Source organism: Meleagris gallopavo (genome assembly GCF_000146605.3).
Source record: "Meleagris gallopavo isolate NT-WF06-2002-E0010 breed Aviagen turkey brand Nicholas breeding stock chromosome 6 unlocalized genomic scaffold, Turkey_5.1 Chr6_random_7180001955685, whole genome shotgun sequence".
Classification (NCBI taxonomy): Eukaryota; Metazoa; Chordata; class Aves; order Galliformes; family Phasianidae; genus Meleagris; species Meleagris gallopavo.
In genome coordinates this window covers 1-11,454 of record NW_011096456.1, presented here as the reverse complement: position 1 = coordinate 11,454, position 11,454 = coordinate 1, and the positions used below count along the sequence as shown (strand labels likewise).

Below are 11,454 nucleotides of genomic sequence, written 5' to 3'. Positions count from 1 at the left end.
AGAATGCAAAGATACATTTATATAGCATTTTATTCTGGCTAACAGAAATCAGACAAATGATGTGCTGGGAGAATGATAGAGTGCTGACCATGTTGAACAGCACAACAGGCTGATACTGCTGCATTTTGGAGTTTAATTTTACTGCTGTTGTCTAATACTAATAGCTACTGACCTTCTTTTTGTGGCTGCTGTGGCTTGAGAAGCTTCACATCTTTGTCTTTTTAATGAAACAAACAAACAAACAAAAAAGAATCCAGCCCACAAGACAGCAGAGGAAGCAGAAACAAGCCAGTGAATTTTGGTACATTTAGAACAGTCACCAAGGCTGAAATAAATGAAGACGTTTGTTCAGAAACAAGGGAGAGGGCATTGCTAGTGATATCATTCTAGTGATATCTATTAGGAGCTGTATTTCATTTTAGAGAATTGAATGATAGGAAAAGAAATACTGTATGGATTTGTATAAAAGCAGAGCAGTTTTGTAACTCCTGTGACGATGAGAGCAATCTCACTTTGAGTGTTTTAAGCCTGAAATGACTGATCCTGGCAAGGGGACAAAGCAATGGTAGAGGGTGGCATTATCAGATACCCAAAATACAAGACCAATATGCAAAACAGCACAGATCAGCTCTGCAGAATTATCTGCAAGGTTGTGCCAGTAGGATGATACAGTGACAGCAATACAACCCATCCTAACACCAGAATTTCTGAATGCAGTGGAAATCAAGTGGATGGAAATGAAGAAGCCATGTGGACATTAATTACTGGGACGCTATCAGGAGGTATGGACAATTTCAGACTACTGCTAATCTTTGGCATTCAGAAGTACCTTCCGGTTCCTGGCACATACCTTCTCACTGTACAGATTCTCTCCATTCTTTCTATGACCTAGCTTTCACTGAGAAGAAATTCGGTGTGTGATTTTCTCAGCCAGGCTGACCTAAGGTCCAGGACCTACAAGCATACTGTGGAGTATTTCTGACTCATAGTGTAGCTACAAAAAGACCTAGAATGTACGTACTATAAATTCATCTGGAACAAGCAAAGAATTAAAATGGTATGTAAAAACTGGGTTCTTGACTGATAATTTGTGAAATATATAGCTACGACTTGAAAAGTAAGATTCATTGCACTATGGTCCCTTTTATGTAAAAACGAAAAGCATGGCAGGATGCACCAGAAGTCTGGATAAAAACAGTAGAAGGAAGCAATGCTTTCTTCTTCCTCACTGCATCAGGCAGTACTGCTAGTTCAGTATCAGCAGCATGGGGAAAGCCTAGATAAAAATAGTACAGTGGCAGTGGAATTTGTATGTGCTGCAATGAATAATTATGTACATGCATGTCTTGTAGTGCAGAAACAAACAGAAAACAGAAGAATAGAGAAAAAGCCACCACATCGATCTCACTGCCAATAAAGAACGTGAAGAAGCAGTGTTAACCCAGATTAGGAATGCCTGTGTGCTCCGGAGTTTGTTTTTCATAACCCAATTTTCTGTAGTTTGCAAAATGCATAAAATGGTTTTTTTAATGGACTCCATGGTAATAGCTTTTGTTTGGTGCATAACACTTTCCCCACTTTTCCTCAGATTGTGCCTCGCAAGTGTAAGGACCTTTGGTCTCAAGAATTTTGCTGGCTTTTTCTTTCTGCTTGTCACAGTTTAACACCATTACTTTTTGTTTTGGGGATCCCTGTTGATAATTTTGGGTAAGATTAGATATACTTTTTCTCATTTCTTAGATGGTGTGATTGTACAGTGGCATCAAAACAGTAGTCATGAGAACTTGAGAGCCTAAAATATAAGGCTGTTAGGAAAGAAAGGAAAACAATCCAAGAATAAAATAGTTTCAGCTAGATATCTTAATTCAGTCTCTCCATAAAAAATACATTTAATTTATTTATGAGGTATTTTACTGATTACTGGTGAAATAAGATGCCTGTTAATGCTATCCTCATTTAGAAGCAGATTTTATCAACACAACAAAATTAGATATAATTGGGAGAACATGTGGAAAAGGAAATGCATCAGGTTTGTGTACATGGCTTCATTAGACCTCTTCTTCGGATGGAAAGGATGATCTGCATTTGATGGAGCTACAGCCTTTTGTAGGATGCACTATCATATGGTACATTTATCAGAAAGGTATCTACTCTTCTGACCTAGATCTTTATTTTTCTTGTTTCTTCATCACATGGTGCAAGACTCTAATATATTGAATCAAAACTGTTAGCTGCATTTTCAAATTTCTGTGCTCAAAATTGTGCTCAATTACGTTTGTACGTGACACTGGTATTTGTGCATCTAGTGTGCAAACATGGTGCTGTTGGAAGCTTCACAGTAATGGTGGCATCTCCGTGGAAATGCCATACTATTGAGCTACTAGATACCTCAGTGTGATGTCCTGATGACTGTGGAGATGAATTATATAACTAACCATATAACTGTACAGAAAAGATTGAATTGACAGTGCTCATTGCTGCACACTTGCAGAGTACATCAGCTTGACCTCACAGGTGAGGAATAAAACACATCACCATTTCAAAAATGTCTTTATGGAGGAAATGAGTGTCACATCACTAAGCATAGCTTCTACTCATCTCTGAAAGTAAGGCCATGATAGCTGACAATTCAAGCTATACCAAACCACCTGCCATTTCTTTTATTTTTGAATGAGAGCTTCAATTTTGTGGTAAAACTATGAAGTTTACCTGTAGGTAAAGATCCTTAAAATCTGCTGGAGCTCATGGCAAGCTGCAGTGCATTTTTTTCAAAGAGTTGTTGGGTAAAGGATTGAAAAAAAAAAAACAACAACACAAAAAACCAACAGCAGAAAAACAGAATATCTGACTCATAATAACTGATGTGTTAACTTGAAGTAGCCATGCCTCAGTGTCAGAGCATGCACACTGAATGGAGGCAGGCTGAAAGCAGCAGGGGAGAGGAAGAAATGCAGTGGGAAGATGGACAGTCTTGGGCTGGTGTGATGGAGCTTTGGACAGGATAGGAAGTTGGGACCTGCAGGAGTCCATCAAAAACGACTGAGAAGAGCAGGGCAGAGGAAAGGAAGAAAAAAAAAAAGAAAAGAAAAAAGTCCTATCAGCATCAAGGGACAACAAAATACCAAGACACACGTACAAGATCTGATCAAATCTGACTTCCCAGCAGATCTGCTTATCTGTTGCAGGTGTAGAGCTAACTGAACACATCCTGTAGGTGCTGATAAGAAAGTTATAGCCCAGGTACCCACTGTCGGAATGCGCTCAGAGTTTTTGGGCTGCCAAATTTCATGGCTGTTCAACTTCTCTTTGGGGGACCTCTCATCCACCTTCAAGACCCAGCTGGGCAAAATCACTTCTCCCAGTCGGCAGCTACACTTGTGAATGGCAGAGGCCCTCTGCTGGTGTGCAACACTCACTGCCATCTGTTAGTAAAAGAATACACACGCTGATCAAATGGCTGAGATAAGAGAATGAAAATCAATAAGCAACAAAATCAAGCAGGTTAATAACACTGATTAGTCTGTATGATCAAAGAAGTATTTCTGAAGATAAGCCTACTAGAAACCTTAGATTTAAGTTGTTGATATTAGTTCAAACATTTCAGGCCATTTTTGTTGAGAGTGTAGTTCAGAATCAAAAGTTTGATGTCCAAAAACAGCTTTGGGACAGTTTTCTCTGTTCATATAATACGAGATCATGAAAGGCTTTCAAGTTTCTAGCTGGTTATACAACTTGTAATAGACAGTGCTCAGTGGGGAGAGCTAAGCAGGGAGAACAGTGAATTAAACTTCAGAAATAAACCCTACAATCATTTTTTAAAGTTACTAGTTAGACTGTTTATGAATTATATATTGAAAAATTAATTTGATACAACACTTCATTTGAGAATGATAAGAATTCATGATTTCTCAAATTTCAGTAAGGTACTAAAGATATACGTGAAAAGATTGTGTAAGGAGTAAAGCATAGGCTGATGCTAATCTGTTGCAACAGAAACACAGGCTGTACAGCCAAAGCTTGTAGAAAATGTTTAGTATCATGGGACAAGCAAAACTGTTAATATAACGAGAAACAACTTGGAAGACAAAAAGTGTGAAGTGAAATTCTTTCTAGGGCATGGCCTACCCTTCTTGGTTGGCTTTTTTTTTTTTCTTTTTTTTTTTCAGGATTTGAGCCATTCCACATTTGCCATCTCAAATGCTCTAGTGCAGTGTACAGGTTCACTGACGAAGGACTTGGGAGGTTCCAGCCTACTGTTATCTTGCCCTTGTGGCAGGTGCTCATGTGTGGGCTGCTTTGTGGCTGTAAATCTCTGCCACATTCTGGTGGTGAATGTGCACTCCCACTATGTAAGTGGCTGTTTGCAGTTCAGTAGTATATCTGTATCCAAAAAGTTTGATTTGAGATCTTAAGGTGGATAACAAACACCATCTTAGAACATAGAAGTCATGCCCGTGTATGGTTATGACACAAACACTGAGCTGGCTATCTCTCTGTTCCGTTTCTACTACCTTTCATAAGTCAGCAAGTAATTAGGAAAAAAAAAGGTTGGAAGGAAAAGAAGTTCAAGCTAAGAAACATGAATTTACCTCTAGAGGTAGGTCTTAGGAACAAAGTTTTCATGTGGCTACAAAATTTCTTTGCTGCCTGGCAGCAGACTGGATTATGGACTACAGTCTGAAAGTCTATCCCAGTTTGACAAGATTTCATATTACAGCGAGGAAAGAAATATGTAAAGGTTGTCCCAAAAGTAATGCTTCCAATTTTGTTATTTGACTATGACTTCTGAGGCAGATGTTGTTGGCATGGCAGTAGAGATTGGACCTTTCTACCAATATTCCATTATGTGTTGTTGCCACGTGACAGATGGCAGCAGAGAGGCAGTCTGACACAATGGCGTTTGCCATGCAAGTGCATAAAAGTGTGGAACTCAATTTCTTGATGTGGAAAAATGGCACCCACTGACATTCATCAATGCTTGCTGAATGTTTATGGAGGCCAAACAGTGGATGTGAGCACAGTGAGGTGGTAGATGGTGCATTTCAGCAGTGGTGACAGTGACCTGAAAAACAAGCTGCATTCTGGATGGCCATGCATATTTCTATGAGTGCGGCATGCAGCCTCTTGTTCATTGCTGGCAAAAATGCATAGCTAATGGTTGTGACTGTGCTGAAAAATAGCGCTTTTTAGATAGGAAATTGTTCTATCAAATAGTGTTACTGTGCTCTTTGTATCTGTTGTAGTTTCCATGGAAATAAATAGGAGGTATTACTTTCAAAGCAACCTACATACTTTGTTTCATTTTTTCTATTATTTTTTTCAACAGTGAAGAGAGGTAGGCACCTTCAGGCATGATCTGAGTCAGCCAAGTTTGACAGCAATTAGGAGTTGGTAAAGGTGAAGTGGAAACATTTTTAGAAGCAGCTCTTTGCACTGACTGAATAGAAGGTCTAATATAGGCTATCAAATAAGGCAGCATTAATATAATCTTAGCATGATCTACAGCAGCCATTAATTTTGATGCTGAGACACTACCCCTCAAAGGGCTTCTTAGAAAAGCTACTTAATGGGAAAAAAAAATCTACTGACTTTATGGAGCAATGACATTGATCAGTCCCTAACACAGAGGGTTTGACACGGAACACAAGTTGAACTTTTCCCTTTTTTACTCTACCCACCAAATCTGAGATGTAACTCAGAAGCTGCGATTCCCTTGACTTGCATGAAGGAATGGCAGCATCCAAAGCAAGACTTTACACCTTTAGTGACTTCACAAGGTTGAGAGGATAAACTATCCCAGAGCCCTCCAAAGAGAGGATCATGGATGTCAAGGGGAGGCAGGGATATTAGGTATCTACTTTGTTTGGTAACTACTCAGGGTTTTTCTCTCTGGGTTCTCAGACAACTAATAAGGCACTACCTCTTGCTAGCTTTCTTTGTAACTTTCCCACCTCCTGTGTGGTATCTTTGATGTCTAAGAAAGATCTAAAAGCTGCTGACAGCTTAGTTTAACCCTATCTAAAAGTTAAAGGAATCAGCCACAAGGAAAAAAATTGAAAGGATATCAGATTTTATTATGCTTTTCTGAAGCTTAACTCCAATAAATAACAGCACTGTTTTAAAAGATTGTGCAACTTATGAAATAGGCTAAAGGCAGAGCCTTATGAAAGGGAGTTAAAAAAAGGTACAAAAGACTAGTTTTGAGTAAAACAGAATCAACACCTCTGCTAAAATATAAGATGCTCTGCATCTCAGAGCGAACCGATACAAAATGCAGGTAACTCCATACATACAAATGCATCAAGGTGTAAGCTAACTTCTGCATTTTTGTTAAGGGACAAATATCATAAAAGAAACATAGTGATTGAGAAATGTAACGGGATGAACATCACATAAACTTCTCTTGACTCAAAGAGTAAACTTAAATGAGAAAGAGAAAATGACACAAATTTTTTTTTCCTATAACTACAGCTGTGGATTGTGAAACTTCTAGTTCAGTTCCTAAGAGGATCCTCCTCAAATTTCAACATCTCTTTGCACATCTCACAGAGTTAGAAAAGTAACATCTGATAACCCATTTTTAGAAAAAAAGAGAACTGCTCCTTGATTTTTTTTTTTTTTTAAGTGAAAACAGATTTGCTTGCTAGAAGTTTTCAAACTGATACATCCTTCTTGATGCAGGAAGAGGTGTTTGCAACCTTCTTCTAGTGAGTGACAAATCAGTTTAGCGTTACTCTTGATGTAATAATCCAAGGCACCACTTGCACCTTAAGGTAAGTCATCTTTTCTTTCTTTTGGTTTTATTTTCTTTTACCTGTGCTAGTAGCTTTTAGGTACTTCAATGACTGAGGTGAAAGATATCTGTGGAATCTTGCTAGAGAACTCTGCATTAAAAAACACCTTGGGGAAAAGAACAGGGTATGTTAAAAGGAATATCCTGCTTTTAAAGGATAGAACCACTAGAAGAGTTGTGCAGGGAACCAGATAAACAAAGAAAGGTTGATTGGGATATGAAATGTAAAGGAATATGGCTCTTTGATAAACAGATTACACTTTTTTTTTTTTCTCTGAATATGATGCATTATGGTAGAAATTTGGATTTTAAATCTGTGACTGCAAAGATAAAGCAACTTATTTGAAGAGTACTTATTCCTCTTACAGAATGACTACAGAAAATCTGATATGTTTTTAATGCTTTATCTCAAGAAATCTGTTTACATGTGGTGTAGCTTAGCATTTTACTGCCATTTGCTGCAACCTTTTAATCGTTACCTTTTTAAAGCACTGTGCAAGTGAATTGAAACACACTTCAACAATTCTTTTTGTTGAAGACACAACAGAGAGCTCTGATCTGAAACTCAGCATGAAACAGTGATATATGAGTTTGCTCATTTTGACTATAGAGAGCACTTCTCTTGAGAACTGCATGGCCACTGATTTCAACCAGAACAACAGAAATTTTATATGAAGTTGCAATTTCTAGAAATATCGCATGTAACTAAGCTCCATTCAAAACAATACAGACATCTTTTTGAAATAGTCTTTATGCAGAGATTTCCAAGACGATTTTTTCTTATAATGCCAAGAAACATAAGCCCATCCAGATATCATTCAATTAGGTAAGCAAGCCCAGTCAGTTAATTCAGTGAAGCATTCTAGTCAGTGGCCAACACCATTTCCTAACACGGTGAGCCTACAGAATAAAGCACAGAAACAGTCGGTGGTTTGTTTTCCTATTTTCTAAAATTAGCTTACATAGCTTACGTTGTCAGCATATGCTGGGTGCTATATTCAATTCAGGGCAATAAGTACTTTTGCAAAGAAAGGCTTCTTAAAAAAAGACAGGACTCAGCAGAAAGAAACATTCAGAGGAGAGACTGCACTTTGCAAGTGAGGTTGAAAGGAATAAGATACAGGGAAGATGGAGTTCTCATTCCAATAAGGCAGAGAAAGAAAAAAGGAGGGAACAATCTGAGAAGATCGTTAGCAAAAAGAAGGGTCTGTCATGAACGGGATTGCTGCAGTAATAACAAGGTAGCACTTTGCAGTGTTAGCATGAATCCTATCAATCAACTGCATACTCATTAAATCACACTCTGTGTTTATGACTCAGTCACTTCTCATGAGGAACATTAGCCTTCAGCATCATGGATGTGCAAAATGACCAAGACACAGAGTCAAGAGGCTGAGAAATAACCCCCACAAGTATTGATGATGCAGTACATGTGGTTAGTGGCCTTCTACCTACTTTGTGGTTGCAACTGTTCTTCTGGGCTGTGGTTTCAAACCCTTCCACCATGAGTGAATAGTTTTAAGATGCTTGCTTCTGCCCAGCAGAGCAATCTTGTCATTTTCAACAACTACTGATGCTCTCACCAGTTTCTAGTCAGACTAGCAAGAGGGTCAAACTGGTCTCAGCCACAGGACATTCAGGGCCTGGCTGCATGTTTTGCATCCAGCTCCTCATCCCATATTCTCAGTGCACAGTGCAGCTGACTGGGAAACTGCAAATAGGGATACTTAGCTACAAGCAGCACTGTCAGGACATGAAAAAGCTGAAAGTAATCTTGAATATTTGCGCAGTACGCAAGTCTTGGCATGATTTTAAAATAAAAAAGTTAATGTTTTGGATCAATAACTCCTTTTTGAAGGTGCTTTTTTGTCTAAGAGACTTGTTGAGAGTAATTAAAAATATAAACACTTAAATACTTTCAAATCAACTTACTTATTGTCAATACACCTGAGCCACAGCCATTTCCGTTACCGCGATCTCAGTACTGTAATGACTATGAAGTAAGAACAGCCGTGGAAAAAACTGTTTCAAAGAGGTCACCAGAGCTTCCTTAAAACCAGACTTTGAGGGTTCTGACAGCACTTATTTTCTACCCAGGAAACTATATCTAGGTAAGCCTTAGACACAACCTGTTAAAACTCAACAATTTTCTCTTAATTCTTGTTCTCCAGAAGAAAATGTTACATCAAATTCTACGTACCAAATAATACCTCAGTATGAACATTCTCACCATTTGTATGCTGGGAACAGAGATAACACTGCCCAAGGAATAAAATGGGAAAGGAGTGGAAAAAAGGTTTGCAAGTGCAGCATCTCCTTTTGTTTGAAGGTGCAGATTTTGCTCCAACAAAGCTCTCTCAGTTTTGGACAGATTCATGTTGGCTCTATGCTGTAAAATAATCTCCATAAGGTTTTAAGGAGCTCAGGAAAGACCCAGATCCTCATTTTAAAGGTCACAGGAAAGTGGTCAAAGGCCTACCGAACATCTCTTCTCAAGACTCAGTTTAAGATTAGTTAAATTTCACAATCAGACAAAAATTAAGATGAGGAACATTAGCCTTTCAGTGATCTGTTTTTACAGCAGAAAATACATCTTTAACCCAAACAATTATGTCTAGACACAAGGAGGTGCTTCAGTGATTTCACATGCTGTAAATCAGAATGGACCACTGAGAGCTTCTACGAAAAAGGAGACCAGTGGATGGCTCCAATGTCACTCTAATCACTGATTGAGTTTCTTCAGCTCAATTTAGTCTTGCAGAACTCAAGTGCAGAAGCAGAAGCAATGGCTTTCAGAGTAGTTTCTGCAAAAGACATTTGCAGTGAGAGAGGACAGACCTCCTCATTGAAAAAGAAATGCACAGTGGGGTTCAAAACAGGAGTGATGATTGCTGAGTTATCTGAGTGGTCACACAGCAAGCTGGGGCAGCCACAGTATCTGAAGCTTTCTGTGTTGTGAGCAGTCTGATGCCTTGACAAGAGAACAGCAATCATTCTGCCACAACAATGCAATGCTTTGTAAAAGTAGTTGTCAGGATACAGGATAAAAAACAGCAGCCATTCTTAGCAACAGCAAGTAGCTCTATTTCAGTGGCTACCAAAAGCATCAATTTCACTTCCCCATCAAGTGATTGGGAAGCACTGACACCTATCATTGGGTCCCTCTGACACCCATCTTCACAAAATCCTCTTCCCTGCTTCTCACAGATGTGCAGGAATTCAATAGATTTCTCCAGGAGCCTGTGCAAAGACACTTCTCAGAGACCAAGTTACACAAAGCTACACGTCTGCATCTGGGTATTCATCTGGCAGACTCTTGGTCTTTACCACATGAGTGGCACCCACATCTCAAGTCCTTTGATTTCCTTATACCACACACAGACAGGGACGGATTACAGGGGCAGCCCTTGCACTGCTTTAGTTTCTATGTCATCTCACTGGGAACAGTAACAAGAACAGGATGAAGAAAGATATGCAAACAACAAATATACATCCAGAATTTTTAGTGCACCCTCAGAATGGCAGCCACATCAGCTGTTCACCAAGGTGTTACCTCAAACACTAATCTAAACTTTGGAGCAACTGAGTAATGTCTGATCAACAGAAAAAAGCAATCGAAACTTCTTTAATCCTGAGCACTGTGGAGGTGTTTCACTTGTCAGGAAGATGCTATACCAGATAAATGTAGTTTAGACCAAGCTGATAGCAAATGAAACCCTTTATGGCATTTGGACAGGTGTTTGCCTACCTGTTCTTTCTATTGCAATTATCCCTGCAGGTCATCAGCTGAACGTGTCCAGCACAGCACTCACAAGACAGGGCTGCACACAGCTTTTATTCCAGAGTTACCTAAGGCCAGCCATTTCCATGGCCCCTGCCTGACCCAGACTCTGAAGAGGACACTGCCTTTGCCGTCGGAACTCAGACCAACGCTACTGACTTGCTGCTCGCCAACAGCCATTACAGCAGCTTCAGCAGGTGGGTGCAGTCAGTGCCCTGTGGAAGGGTCATCTCTACACCACCAGAGAGGGTTCCTAGCGGCACTGAGGCTCCCGTGAAGCCACAAACTGCACTTATGTTCTACCCATGACAGAGTGACTGCAGTCACTGCAAAGTCTTCATGCTGCCCAGACCCCCTTGGGTGAGGGCTGCAGCACACATTGGCACAAGGAGGCCAGGGCCCATTGCTGTGTTTCATTCCCCTCCCTGCCAAGCCTAGAGTTCCCTGCAGCTGACCACTCTTCTCTTCCTTTGCAGATCAGCACACAATGGAGAACTATACCACTGACCTAGGTGACATGCTAACAACAACATTTGACTACGGTGATACAGCACCATGCATGGGAACTGAGGAAAAGCACTTTGCAGCAAATTTTCTGCCACCACTTTACTCATTGGTGGTGATATTTGGCTTCATAGGCAACATTCTTGTTGTCCTTATCCTGGTAAAATACAAGAAGTTGAAGAGCATGACTGACATCTACCTGCTCAATCTGGCCATTTCTGATTTGCTGTTTGTATTTTCTCTTCCTTTTTGGGCCTATTATGCTGCTCACGACTGGATTTTTGGTAGAAGCGCTGTGCCGGATTCTCTCAGGCGTTTACCTCCTTGGCTTCTACAGCGGCATCTTTTTCATAATCCTGCTGACTATAGACAGGTA

The 11,454-nt window shown here is 39.8% G+C and overlaps 1 pseudogene; it reads left to right on the top strand.

Moving 5' to 3' along the window:
- The first annotated feature begins 6,841 nt into the window (after window positions 1–6,841).
- Window positions 6,842–11,449, top strand: LOC104915465 (annotated as a pseudogene).
- The last annotated feature ends 5 nt before the right edge of the window (window positions 11,450–11,454 follow it).